Consider the following 15,466-nt stretch of genomic DNA (forward strand, 5'->3'; position numbering starts at 1 on the left):
ATACAAAATTATTTGATAAATTGAATTAGGTTAAAATTAAGAAATATAGTTCATGAAAAGGCACCATTAGGAGAAAAAGCTTTAGAGTGAAGAAGAGGTGAGAATGACTCCCGGACCAACCACAGCCACTGCATCCTGTGGCCACTGCAACCCATGCCCAGCGCCTACCACCCACCACCATCTCTGACACCATGCCCAAGAAGAAAGGCTAAAGGGGATGCTAAAGGAGTTAAAGCCAAGGTGAAAGACAAACCACAGAGAAGATCTGTGAGGTTGACTGCTAAACCTGCTCCTCCAAAGCCAGTGTCCAAGCCTAAAAAGGGCCCTGCAAAGAATGGAGAGAAGGTACTCAAAGGGAAAAAGGAAAAAAGTGATGCTGGCAAGGAGGGGAATAACTGTGCAGAAAATGGAGAGGCCAAAACAGACCAGGCACAGAAAGCTGAAGGCACTGGAGATGCCAAGTGAAGTATGTGCATTTTTTATAACTGTGCACTCCTGGTGACTGTACAGTTTGAAATATTATTTTTATCATGTTTTACAAAAATGCAGAATTCTGTTTTACTTTTTTTTTAAGTTATGCTGTTAGCACACAGAACACTTGTTTTTGAGGGAAGGGACATATGTCACTTATAGAATGTCTCCAAAGTTGGATTGATGTGGGGAAAACACCTTTCCATTCTAGATTTGACAGATTTCCTTTTGGCTCCCAGGAGGAGGGATTCCATGACTTTGAGACACATGGCCACCTTGGCACAAATATTTTGTGGTATGAAAAAAGAGATCCATTTTTCATGTCATCTTCTCCCTTTCCACCTTTCAACATAGACTTAACTTCCTTAAATCCAGACGCCTGTTGGGACCTGACCCCCAGTCATTGGTTACCAGTGTGTCAGGCAATCTGGACTTTCCAGTGATGCCACTGAGATGGTGCCCTTCAAAAGAGCAGTGGTTCTGTTTCTAGACTGTGGATCTTCAGATAAATTCTGCCATTGTTTTTCCAGTTCCTGAGAGTCAGGGTTGGCTCATGAAAAGTTGTTAAACAACATGCTGAATATGAAATGTCAACCCTCACTCTAAACTTCCCCCGTTCAGAGCATCAGATGAAGACTTTATTCTGTTTCACAGTGGCTTTCTAATTTTTGATAATCCATTGAAGAAGGGAGTTTGAAAGTTGTGGTATACTATTAACAATTTCTGCCCATATCCTGCCTGATTGTTTATAGAAAGTATCTTTAATAAAGCTGGATACAGTTTGGCTTGAGAAAAAAAGAGAGAGTAAAAGCTTTGAGAAGATATTATTATATGTGTCTTTCTATGCATAAATATCTATATCTAATCAAAGCTTTGTATCTGGAATCCATAAAGAACGCCTATACATCAAGAAGAAAAAATTGAAAACTCAATTTTAGAAATGGGCAAGAGAGTTGATCAGGCACTTCACAAGAGGATATCAAGTGGCCAATACACATTTGAAAAGGTGCACAGTTATTAGAGAAATACAAAGTAAAATCACACTGCAATACTACTTTGCACTCACCAGAACAACGAAAACTAAAAAACAGTGAAAATGCCATTACTGGGAAATTGTGAAGCAACGGTATCTCTCAAAACACTGCTAGTGGAAATGCATAATGATGCAACTAATTTCAGTCCTTGATACAGGAAATGAATGAATATGCATATCCGAAGACATGTAACAGAATGTTCACAGAACAGTATTCATTATAGCTCAAACCAACTATCACCCAAAAGCTATTGTAGTAGAATGGATAAATAAATTGCAGTATTTCCAGATCGAAGTTACAATGAGATACCATTTCATATCCACTAGCATGGCTATAATCAAAAAGCAAATGTAAACAAGTGTTGGTGAGGATGTAAAGAAACTGGAACCCTCATGCATTGCTAGAGAGCATGTAAAGTGGTGCAGCTGCTTTGGAAAACAGTGTGGCAATTTTTCAAAGGTTAAACATAGAGTTACCATATGGCCAGCTAGTATATGATGTTCACGAAAGTATTTTTCATAGCAGCCAAAAAGCGGAAAAAACTCAAATGTTCATCAGCTGATGCACGGGTAAACAAAATATAATATATTTATACAATGGTATATTATTTATTCATCCATGGAAAAAGAATGGACTGTTGATACATGCTACAACACGGATGAACATTGAAAACATTACACTAAGTAAAAGAAGCCAGACACAAAAGGGCATATATTATGATTCCATTTATATGAAATGTCCAGAATAGGCAAATCCATAGAGACAGAAAGTAAGTAAGTGGCTGCCAGGGGCTTGTGGGTGGGAATAGGAATGAGGAATGGCTGCTAATAGTTACAGGGTTTCTTTTTGGGGTAAAAAAAAATGTACTGAAATAGATAATAGTGATTCTTGAACACAAACTTGTGAACATACTAAAAAGCCACTGAATTGTAGACTTTAAATAAGTAAGAATTATATGGCCTAAAATGTCAATAGTATTGAAAATTAAGAAATCCTGTCTAGGCCAGGCTCAGTGGCTCATGCCTATAATTCTAGCACTTTGGGAGGTTAAGGTGGGCAAATCACTTGATCTCAGGAGTTCAAGACCAGACTGGGCAACATGGCAAAACCCTGTCTCTACAAAAAAAGTATAAAAATTAGTTATGGATACTGGCATGTGACTGTAGTCCCAGCTACTCGGGAGGCCGAGGTGGGAGAATCACTTGAGCCCAGGAAGTTGAGGCTGCAGTGAGATTCCACCACTGCACTCTAGCCTGGGCGACAGAGTGAGACTCTTTCTCAAAAAAAAAAAAAAAAAAAAAGAAAGAAAAGGAAGAAAGAAAAAGGAAACTCTGATTCAAATACATGCTAAATGCAGTCACTTCGCTACAGATAGCTACAACGCAGACTATAAAACATAGCCTTTAGCTAGGCAGCCATATACTCAGCTAAAAATTTTACTGTTATATATAACAAGGGTTGCCATACTATGGCTAGAGACCAACTTCCACAAGCACCTATTTTTGTAAATGAAGTTATTGGAACAGAGCCTGCCCAATTGTGTATGTATTACATGACCCTCAAAGCCAAAAATAATTACTATCTGGCCCTTCACAGAAAAAGTTTGCTGGATTTGCTTTTTAAAAAAAACAGAAAGAAGAGCTATTGGGGACAAATAATCTCTGACACAATCTCCCGTGACAGAAACAGTCTGAGTTCCACATGGTATATTTCTTGAGTGGTACAGCTCTTTCAATTCACACATAAAAACAATTTTTCACCTAACAACCCACAGCTTCAGTGTGGGAAGGCAGAAACAGTCTCCGTAAGGAGTGCTCCCCTCTGGCCTGAATGTGAAAGCTGACCCACTGATCCATACAAATTTGATTCTCATGGGGAGTATATTTTTACAGGCATTGTCCCCCTATCTTTTATTTAGACTTTGGTCAGGCCTACTCTGGTCCATCAGACATCTTTCAATATCTTTATGCCTCTGTTAAATTGCAGATACAACTAGACATATGTGGGAAGATAACGATCCTAATTCATCTGGCCACACCCCTTTTGCAAATGGGCTGAAGGGTAATGCCACTCATGAACAGAATCTGAACTCTCCAAGATTGCATTTCTATCAATACATCCTATTATATTTCTTAAAAATGCAAACTACCTTGTTGATTCCTTTTATTAAATTATTTACCCATAACTCAACAAATATTATGTTCCTGGCACTGGCTATAGAAGTGAACAAATTAAATCCCTTTTCTCATTGCACTTATGTTCTAGGGTCTGGAAGGTGGGGGTAAGGGTGCAGAAAATAAATGAATAAGCAAAAACACAGATATTGCTGAGTGAGCGATTGCAGAGCGGAGAGGGGCAAGAGGCTATTCAGGTAAGATGAACGGGGAAGGTCATTCTAAGGAGGTGATAAATGAAGACTCTGCTGAAGTGAGATAGCAGGTCATGTGACCCAACTGGAAGCATTTCTGGGAGAGGAAACCCAAAAGGCACAAATACCGTGAGATGGGAACAAGCTTGATGTATTGAAGACCAGCAGGAATGCTGTGGCTGGAATGGAGTAAGCAGAGAAAGAGAAGGAGGAGGAAAGGCTGGAGAGGCAATCAGAGGGCAGATAATGTAGGGAGATGGCAAGTCATTTGAGCTCTAAGATAAGGGCAGTGATATAATCTGATTTATATTATGAAATACTTTGGCCACTATATAGAAGGTAAGGGTGAAAGCAGAAAGACTAGGTAGGTGGTTATTGCAACAGCCAGATGTGGAATGAGGGTGGCTAGGGCTGAGAAGACAGTGCGGGAGAAGGTGAGGAATGCCTGGATTTGGAATATATTCTGATGTTACAGGTAGCAGAAATTGCACATAGATTAGATGTAGGACATGAGAGCATAAAAGAATTAAAAAAACAATGACTTCTTCATAGAAACAGAGAAAAAAACAATCCTACAATTTATATGGAACAACAAAAGACCCAGAATAGCCAAAGCTATCCTAAGCAAAAGAACAAAACTGGAGGAATCACAATACCTGACTTCAAACTATGCTACAGAGCTATAGTAACCAAAACAGCATGCTACTGGCATAAAAACAGACACATAGAGTGATGGAACAGAATAGAGAATCCAGAAACAAATCCACACACCTACTCATTTTCAACAAATGTGCCAAGAACATAGATTGGGGAAAAAACCATCTCATCAACAAATAGTGCTGGGAGAACTGAATATCCGTATGCAGAATAATAAAACTAGACCCCTACCTTTTGCCATATACAAAAGTCAAATAAAAATGAATTAAACGTTTAAATCTAAAATCTCAAATTATGAAGCTTTGGGGGAAATCTAATCTCCAGGACATTGTTCTGGGCAAAGACTTCTTGAGCAACATCCCATAAGCATAGGTAACCAAAGCAAACAAACAAACGGGATCACATGTTCTCACTCATAGGTGGGAACTGAACAATGAGATCACTTGGACTCGGGAAGGGGAACATCACACACCGGGGCCTATCATGGGGAGGGGGGAGGGGGGAGGGGGGAGGTGGGAGGGATTGCATTGGGAGTTATACCTGATGTAAATGACGAGTTGATGGGTGCTGACGAGTTGATGGGTGCAGCACACCAACATGGCACAAGTATACATATGTAACAAAGCTGCACGTTATGCACATGTACCCTAGAATTTAAGGTATAATTTAAAAAAAAAAAAAAAGCTTCTGCACAGCAAAGGACACAATCAACAAAGTGAAGACACAAGTGACAGAATGGGAGAACATATTTGCAAACTATTCCTCTGACAAGGGATTAATAGCCAGAATATATAAGGAGCTCAAATAACTCTACAGGAATAATCTGATAATCTAATTGATCTAATAATCTCATCAAAAATGGGCAAAATATTTGAATAGACATTTCTCAAAAGAAAACATACAGATGACAAACAGGCATATGAAAAGGTGGTCAACATTATTGATCATCAGAGAAGTGCAAATCAAAACTACAATGAGATATCATTTTACTCCAGTTTAAAACAGTTTTTATCCAAAAGATAGGTAATTATAAATGCTGGCAAGGATATGGAGAAAAGGGAGCCCTCATACACTTTTGGTGAGAATGTTAATTAGTACAACCACTATGGAGAACAGTTCAGAGTTTCCTCAGAAAAACTAAAAATTGAGCTACCATATGATCCAGCATTCCCACTGCTGGGTATATACCCAAAGGAAAGGAAATCAGTATATCAAAGAGATATCTGCACTCCTATATTTGTTGCAGCACTGTTTATAACAGCTAAGATTTGGAAGCAACCTAAGTGTCCCTCAACAGATGAATGGATGAAGAAAATATGGTACATATACACAATGGAGTACTATTCAGCCATAAAAGAGTGAGATCCAGTCATTTGCAACAACATGGATAGAACTGGAGATCATTATGTTAAGTGAAATAAGCCAGGCACAAAACCACAAACAGCATGTTCTCACTTATTTGTGTAATAAAAAATCAAATCAATTGAACTCACGGAGATAGAGAGTAGAAGGATGGTTACCAGAGGCTGGGAAGGGTCGTGGATAGTTGAGGGAAAGGTGGGAATGGTTAATGCGTACAAAAAAATGCCTACTATTTGATAGCACAATAGGGTGAGTATAGTCAATAATAACTTAATTGCATATTTTTAACTAACTTAAAGAATATAATTGGATTATTTATAATTTAAAAGATAAGTACTTGAGGGGATGGATACCGCATTCTCCATGACATGTTTATTTCACATTGCATGCATGTATCAAAACATCTCATGTACCTCATAAATATATATATCTACTATGTACCCACAAAAATTTTAAAAAATAATTTAAAAATTTTTAAAAAGAAAGGATCAAGGATAACTTCAAGTCTGGGGTCTGAACAATTGAATAAATGACTGTGGCATTATCTGAGATGAGGAAGTCTGGAGGAGAAGCAGATTTGGGAGATGGAGGAAACAGAGTCTTACTCTGGAAATGCTACATTTGAAATGCCTGTTTGACAAGCTTTAAGCTCAGAGGAGACCTGTAAGCTCGCTAAAGTCATGGGACATTCAGAAAAGACAGGAGAGCAGAATTCTGAGCAGAGGAGAAGAGATGGATGCACAAGTAAGGATTTGTCCATAGATAAGAGAATGGCAATCCCATTCATTGTAATCCAAGGGACAATGGAGTAAATGAATGTAAATGCTAGAGGTTTGGTAAATTTGTGATGGGCAGTTACAAGATGATCAGTTGAGAGTAAGAAAAGGGAAGGGGATGTTGAGGATTTGAAAATGGAGAAGGGTGAACATGATTTTCAGAGAACGTAGGGTAACAGCATAAATATACATGGCATAACAATGCTGGCAGGTCTCTGTATATTATGTACAATGATGGGCTTGGTGAAAGCAATTTGGAAGTTAAAAAGATTAAAAGTAATGAGTACAATCAATAATAATTTTCTTTGACTCAATCATATTCTGGGAATTGGCCCAAGGCAGTAATTGAAAATAAAATAGTAATGCCTGTCAAATGCGGATATTAAGTTTTATTAGTATCATAAAAAACTTTTCCCTATATGTTGGGTAATCCAAATGACTGTTTATGTAGTAGCCACTGGGCAATAACTAAGAGACTCCCATTCCTCAAGCATGAGGGAGGGAGAGAACTTGGCTCCCTATTCCGTATGAGGCTCTTGGCAAGTCCTGTGGCCCATCCTTGGCCTGGGTCCTGTGGATCTCTCTGGCCTCATCTAGCACCAGGGCTCTCTGGCACTTTATGCCCTAGAAATACTGGATGGCTTGTAGTTGGCTTACACATGGTATTTGGTTCACTTCTAGGGCAGCTCAAAGAACTGTGCTCTTATGTGTTCATTACTGGCACTACATTCTTATCAAAAGATAAATCCAAGGGACAGAGTAAGATTGTCTAGAAGACAATAGTCTTCTAGGCAATTGTATGTAGATGTTATTTTCTTTGTTCAACCCAAGCCAACCAATTGGAATAGGAACAATGATTCTTTTTAGCCTCAGATATGTCTGTTCCTCATTCTGATGACTAATTTAAAGCAGAATTTCAAACAAAAAGGGCGATTCTTGCAAGAGATCTGCAGTGGTGAGGAGAATGCTAGGGATTTGCATCTTGAGCTCATAACACACCTCAGCTTCCTCAAGAGACAGTATAGTCAGTTGTGAAATCACAGACTGGCTGACAACAGGCTAAATGGGTTTGCATTCCTAGCTCTGCCGTTCACTCATAGGGCCTTGAACAACTTCCTGAACCTCTCTGTACGTTCATGTCCTCCTTGTTAGAATAAGGATATAGTAGTACATGCCTCAGAGAGTTGTTCTGAAAATTAAACGAGTTTATCTATCCAAGGTATTTAGAATGGTTCCTAGCTGTCTCAGTTATACTTACAGGATGTTAAGTTATGGAAGTGATTGAGTAAACACAAGCAAAAGATAATCTCATTGAAGGAGGATTTTAGTTACTTCCTAGAGCAGGGGGCATGCCCTACCATGCAGGGCCACATGGGGAAGCATCAGTGTCAGTGAGGAGGCAGAAAAGAGCAAGGGGAAAGCCTGGCCCAGAGCCTTTCTTGGGTTTTCAATGGGAAAACAAGGCAAGGCAGAGGATACAAGTTAGAATAGGCTACTTTGAATAATGTTTGTGGGCTGTGGGTTATAGGATGATCTCTAGCTGTCTAGTACCTGGCCCTGGGTGATTTGGGGCAGGAAGTATTGGCTTGGTATATGAATTAGATGAAAGAGGAGGTTGGGGATATGGACTTGGGATCGGTGGCCTGCAAATGAGATATATATGTGCAGGCCAGTTGTTTATCATGTATAAAAGTTAGCTGACCCTGGGAGGGGCAGTCTCTTTCTGCCAAGCTAGCCTCCCCCAAAAAAGCCAAAATGTCATAAAATGGAAAATCTGTGATGAATACACTAACCCATGGAAATTGCTGTATAAGTGATAGCTACTCATATGCAGGGGATACTGAGTCCTGTTAGACATCAAAGACAAGGAAATTTCACATGGGACTGACCAGTGTAAAGAATTGAGTTGCTCTTGTTTTACAGGTGCCAGAAAGTTTAGAAAAACTCCTGTCAAAATTTGTCTGTTGGTTTTAGTCCCCTCTGGTTCTGGAAAACTCCATGTCAACTCCAGTTTCTGAAACAATCTTGGTGACTCTGTGGTCTTAAAAATTATAACTTTTTGTGCCTGTCTACCTGCTGGTTCACATGGAAGCCAACTTAGGGATGGGCTTGACCACATTCTTCCTTTGACCATGGCACCAAAGCCTTTACATTAATTAGCACTTTTAAATGTGATAATCCTAAACTAGTACCACTAAACTAGACTAACCAAATAAATAAAAGTACAGAAGTGTGTGTGAGCCAAACATGGTAGTAACATAGAGTATCATGGGGACATGTTGGGGACTTGTAGAAATACAATCGTGAGGTAACAGCTGCGTCAGTTCTTCCTGATATCATCTGAAAATGACCCTCAACATTGATCAACAGCTTATTTTATCTGACCTAGTTTTTAGGGCCCAACTTGCCTTCTAGGTTGGTACATGTCTGTCAGATTAGAGCTCTTACAAGGCTACCCTTGACCTCATGCACAAGAAGTTTCATAAACAAGTGAAGAAGTGGTGGAAGTGAAACGAAGATGAATAAATTGGTTTGAGAGTTCTGTCAGAAAATATCTGTGGGATTTTATTTATTTATTTAGAGACAGAGTCTTCCTCTGTCTCCCACCCAGGCTGGAGTGCAGTGGCGCAAAGGCAGCTCACTGCAACCTCCACCTCCTGGGCTCAGGTGATCCTCCTGCCTCAGCTTCCTGAGTAGCTGGGATTATAAGTGTGTGCCACCATGCCTTACTACTTTTTGTATTTTTAATAGAGACGAGGTTTCACTATGTTGGCCAGGCTGGTCTTGAACTCCTGACCTTGGTCTCCCAAAGTGCTGGCATTATAGGCATGAGCCACTGCAACTGACCAGGACTTTATGGCAATTGATTGGAATACAGGGCATAAGCAGGGGGCAGATGCTGAAATCTAATGATCTTGGGAAATGGGTGTTACCACTGAGAAATGAAGTTAAAAGAAAATTGGTTTGGAGTGTCAAGAGAGTCCATACTGGACATACTGTATTTGAGGTGAAGTGATGTCCAAATAGATTTGTCCTGTAGGAAGGAGGAGGTGTGAGCCTGGGTGAGAAGATGAGGTCAGGGTAGGAATGGTTGTGAAACCTGTGAGCAAGGACTAGGGTAGCCTAGGGCATGTGCCTGGGGTGTGGTGGAGGGAGAGAAGAGAGTACTGGAGAAAACAGAGACCAGGTGGTCAGAAGTAGAAGATCCAGGTGGCATGATCCCAGAGAAGCTGTGGAGGTGAGTTCACAAAGTAAGGAGCAGGCAATTGTGTCTAATGAAGTGCAGAGGTTACATGGGTCAAAGGAAAACTGATCATTGGATGTGGCAACACAGGAGTCCTTGGCAAGAACTGTCTGTACAGTGAGGTAAGGAAGCCACCTCCAACAATTAAAGAAACACTTTATCTGGGTTAGAAAGAAGTGACCAGCGTAGATAACTTAAGTTTCACAAAGAAGAGATGGGTAGACATACATACCACAGGGGCTCAGTTTATCATTTCTACTTTAACAGTGTTATATTTGATGGACTCACAGGTATTCTTTTTTCCTTTTTGGAAAGAATGTGAGAGTTCTCCAACTGAAAATTGAACTTTAAGATTAATGCCAAAGTGGTCAAGCACTGTGGCTCATGCCTATAATTCCAACACTTTGGGAGGCCAAGGAGTTCGAGATCAGCCTAGGTAGCATGGTAAAACCCTGTCTCTACCACAAAAAAATTAGCCTGTCATGGTAGTGCACACCTATAGTCCCAGCTACTGAGGAAGCTGGGATGGGAGGATCACTTGAGCCTAGGAGGCAGAGGTTGCAGTGACTCAAGGTTGTGCTACTGCAGTCCAGCCTGAGCAACAAAGCAAGACTGTGTCAAAAAGAGGAAAGAAGAAAATGAAGAGGAAGAAGAAGAAGAAGAAAAGTGGGAAGAGGAGGAGGAGGAGGAAGGAAAAGAAAGTTTAATTCTATTGTTACTATTCAGCACTGTGTTAACAAAAAGAAGAAAAATCTGTCTGCCCTATGGTAATATCCATCCTCCACAACAAAATTATTACATGGTACATCTGAAAAGAATAACAACACATCTCATGTTGTGCTACTCTTCTGTATATTATTGTGCATTATAAAGATAATTTTTTTAAAAAAGAGTAGATTTTCGGCCGGGCGCGGTGGCTCACGCCTGTAATCCCAGCACTTTGGGAGGCCGAGGCGGGCGGATCACAAGGTCAGGAGATCGAGACCACGGTGAAACCCCGTCTCTACTAAAAATACAAAAAATTAGCCGGGCGCGGTTGTGGGCACCTGTAGTCCCAGCTACTCGGGAGGCTGAGGCAGGAGAATGGCGTGAACCCGGGAGGCGGAGCTTGCAGTGAGCCGAGATCGCGACACTGCACTCCAGCCTGGGCGACAGAGCGAGACTCCGTCTCAAAAAAAAAAAAAAAAAAAAAAAAAAAAAGAGTAGATTTTCATAAACAAACAGAAGTTTCTGTTAGGCTTTCAAATGCCACCTTCTAAGAGTAACTTCATAGAATTTCATAGTGCAGATTAACAATGATAATGAATACAATTATAACTCCCAAGATTCATGTTCAAATGTTATGGTCATATGTGAGACATGCTCCAATTGACTTCTTTGCAGAAACTGACAGGCTAATTCAAAAATTTGTATGGAAATTCAAGGAACTCAGAATAGCTAATCAAAAACAATCTCTAAACAGAGGAATACATTTGGAGGGCTGAAGCTTCCTAATATCGAAACTTTTGACAAAGCTACATCAAACAAGACAGTGTGATCTGGATGTATAGATCAATGAAGTAGAACTATGAGTCCAGAAATAAACTCTCACATTCTATGGTCAGTATATTTCAATAAGAGCCTCAAGACAATTCACTCGGAAAAGACTAATCTTTTCAATAAATGGTGTTGGGACAAATGAATATCCCAATGCGAAAGAATGCATGTGGACCTCTACCTCATATCTTACACAAAAATTTACTAGAAATGAATCAAAGACCTAAATGTATAAGTTTATAAAATGCTTATAAGAAAAAATAGGTTGTAGATCTTCATGACCTTAGATTAGGCAAAAATTTTTTATATATGAAACTAAGAACACAACCAACTACAGAAAATATTTTAAAATTTCTCTTCCTCTGAATTAAAAATGTTTGTGATTCAAAAGTCACCACTGAGAGTAAAAAAACGACCCCCACAAGGGGATAAAACATGAAAATCATAAGTTTACTAAGAGACTAGAATCCAGAATATATAAAGGAGACTTTCAACTCAATCATAAAAAGACAATTCAATGAAAACATGAGCAAAAACTTTGAATAGACATTTCTTCTTCAGAACAGGAAAGATTTCAATAAAATTCTAAACGATGAAAAGTGAATAAGAATGTATTACTGGATGAGAATCCTGGAATAAGCTCCAAGGGGCTGCCATATAACTAGGAGGGAGAGGATCTGCCTGGCAACCTGTAAAGGCTCTGAAGTCTGAGAGGGCAGACAGGACTGAGAGCAGGAGTGAGAAATTGACTGAGTAGAGAATTCAGTTAAGGTTAAAATGCATGTGCAAAGGCAGCAGGAAATGTCATACCTACCCTCCTCTGGAGAACCCTGCGGTGGAAGATGGGGGATAGGAAGATTCTTCTCTAAAAAGTTAAACATTTTCCATTAACTTTCCTGATGTGGGTTTTTGAAGCATGTGCCTTTTGTGTCCAAGCCACGTGCCCTCAGCCCAGCAAGGATTTTAGTAGCAGCTCTAGTGGGTACTTCCCATGCACAAGTTCTCCCACCTCTCAGTCTCCCTGTGCTTTGTTCAGCCTTAAAGCTTCTCCTGAGGCAAGGGGACATCAGTCATTCCCTCACAGGGTAGCCAGGAAATATTCCTGAGAGCAAACCTCAGTGGGAGATGGGAATCCACAAAAAAAAATGCCCCAGACACTCATCCTGCAGAGGGACAATGCTAAGGCTCATTTTATATGGTTCTTCAGAGGCTCCCAGGAGAGACTGAATCTCACTTTTCCATGTAGTGACTAGCTGAAAAACACATCTCTTCTCAGCAATTTCCATTTATCTGCTCATGGTCTTTATTTCCAGAATCCTCCTTCCTGGGATGAGCTCCTGCACCCAAGTCTGTTTCAGACTTTCCTTGTGGGAAATGTAAATGTTTGTTTAAAAGTGTATAGATCTCTCTCTCTCTCTCTCTCTCTCTGTCTCTCTCTCTTTCTGTCCCTCTCTCTCCTTCCCCCACCCCCGTGTGTGTATACACACACACACACACACATAAATATATACATCTGTCCTAGAAAGTACAAGAGACAACTTTCACTACTCAGTAAACCAAATTAACTTTCACACATGTGATTGTGATATGATGTAAAGGCTTTGGGGACCTTGGTATTAGAGTGGGGTAAGGAAGCTGACTCTGTCTTCAAACACTGATATAAAGATTCACCCAGGTTCCTTCCAGGGAACTGGCCCCTCCAGGCCTTCCCATTACCACAGCAGGTATCATTAATTTCTTTTTCTTTTTTGTATCAAGTTAAATCTTATGCCAAGAGCAGTGATAAGCCTGATATCAGTCATGTTTCAGGACTCCCTTTCTTTCTTTTTTTTTTTGGAGATGGAGTCTCCCTCTATCACCCAGGTTGGAGTGCAGTGGTGCGATCTCAGCTCACTGCAACCTTTGCCTCCAGGGTTCAAGCAATTCTCCTGCCTCAGCCTCCTGAGTAGCTGGGACTACAGGCACACGCTGCCACACCCGAGTAGCTGGGACTACAGGCACATGCTGCCACACCCGGCTAATTTTTTGTACTTAGTAGAGACAGGGTTTCACTGTGTTGCACAGGTTGGTCTCAAACTCCTGAGCTCAGGCAATTCACTCATCTTGGCCTCCCAAAGTGCTAGGATTACAGGCACGAGCCACCACGCCTGGCCTCTCCCTTCTCTTTCTTTGGGCCTTACCAGGATTCTGGAGCTTCTTCGGGTTCTGGATGAATAAGGGAGAGTTCTCTGGCATTCAGTCTGTCGAGATCATTGCTGAAGATATGTTCAAGGCCCAACATCATTTAGTCCAGGAGTTTTGCCACAGGACGACAGCTCATGAGACCTCATTACACAGAAGGCAGATGGCTTAGTTGTGCCCACTCAACTCCAAGGACCTCTGCCACAGATCCCCAAACCCTGGCACTGAGGGTGCTGCCCTGTTTCAAGGCAGGTACCTTTATCTTCTCAGTGCACTGCATTTGAGTAGTTCTGATTTCTGTCACTTAAAGAAACCCACTTCCCTACTTCTTCACTGGCTGTCTCCCACTTTTTCCTAATCTGACTTTGCAGGGATCTGGTTTTTCCCTCCTCCAACATGAGACAAACACCCTGGCTCTCTTTTCCTACTATTTTCTCTCTTTCATAATGGACTTACTAGGTTGTGAAGATGCTCTAGATAAAACAATGAGTACCCTAACTTAACATCCTCAAGAGTATATTCTGGAGATAACACTTTCCAGTCTTTAGAAAATTAAAAGCTGGTATTCCTAACTAAGCAGCATGCTGCTTCTAAGTGGCCGAATGCAAATAATACTGTGGAGTATTTACGTAAACATCTGGTTCTGCTTAATGCTAAGTAACTCATCATATTACACTTGTCTTGGCTAAAATGGCCTTCTTAGTGTTTCCTGGTTAATCTAGAGGCTAATTAGGTCTGCATCAGAGAAAAATGGCATGAATACATAATGTGCAAATTACATGAGCATATTTGCAAATGGTGCTCCTAGATACTTGAGAATTGAGAGACTCCTAGTGAAATAATCCAAGGAAAATTCTCTCATCCATATGACATTAAGTTGTTTTGGCAAGAGAAAATGGCTCATGTCGAGTAGAGTAGATGCTAAGGAAAGCGTGAGCCTGGCCCATGTCCTCAGCTCACATAGGAAGTCTAGTACAAGGAAGGGCTAAGCACAGCACAACATAGGCATATAGATAATGCTGGGCTGGCCTCTCCAGTCAGGCCTCAGCAGCAAATGTTAGGGTAAAACTACAGTTTTGCCACAGGACCATACTCCATGACATAGTCCCTCTTAACAGAGAGAGAGCTGGGATATGAATGTCTTTGGAGTAAGCCTTAGGAGCTGCATTTTTTGAGAAGAGATGGTATCTTCCTTCTTTCCTCTCCTCTGCTACTAGCAGGTAAGAGGAAAGTGAGGATTAAACATGTCATTGGGATGCATCAACTTGATATAGCAGAAAAGCCAGGGAGAATGAAAAGATGGCTGAGGAGAAATGAGAGAACTGCAGTATGTGGGGGTGGCAGTGTTGGTGCTCACATGGGAGACTGCGACTGACACTGGGAGATACACAGTTGTATCAGCTTTGGCATCACAGCATCAAAAAATGGGATGGTCTACTCAGGTGTTCAGCCATGGTGTAGGTGTGCAGAATTACACCCAGGCATAGCTGACAATGCAGATGTGAAGCTTTCAAGATGGGAACTAACCAGTGAGGGTCAGGTGAAGTCAAATGGAAGGTGCTGAGCACTGATGTGGCCCTGTGTTGATTGGTCACTTTGGAGAAAGTAGAGAAGGTGATCTTCTTACCTTGTCCTCTGGGGCACACTCCTGAAAGAAACATGATGAAAGATGATATTCTCAAAGGCAGAACTTTCAGGAATAACCCTTCATGTCTTTGACCTCATCCTGCAGAATGAATTCCTTACCTACTCTTAATGTTATTGTTTTGTTTGTTTGAAGACAGACTCTTGCTGTGTCTCCCAGGCAGGAGAGCACTGGCACAATCTTGGTTCACTG

Source organism: Macaca nemestrina, chromosome 12 (genome assembly GCF_043159975.1).
Source record: "Macaca nemestrina isolate mMacNem1 chromosome 12, mMacNem.hap1, whole genome shotgun sequence".
NCBI classification, from domain to species: domain Eukaryota; kingdom Metazoa; phylum Chordata; class Mammalia; order Primates; family Cercopithecidae; genus Macaca; species Macaca nemestrina.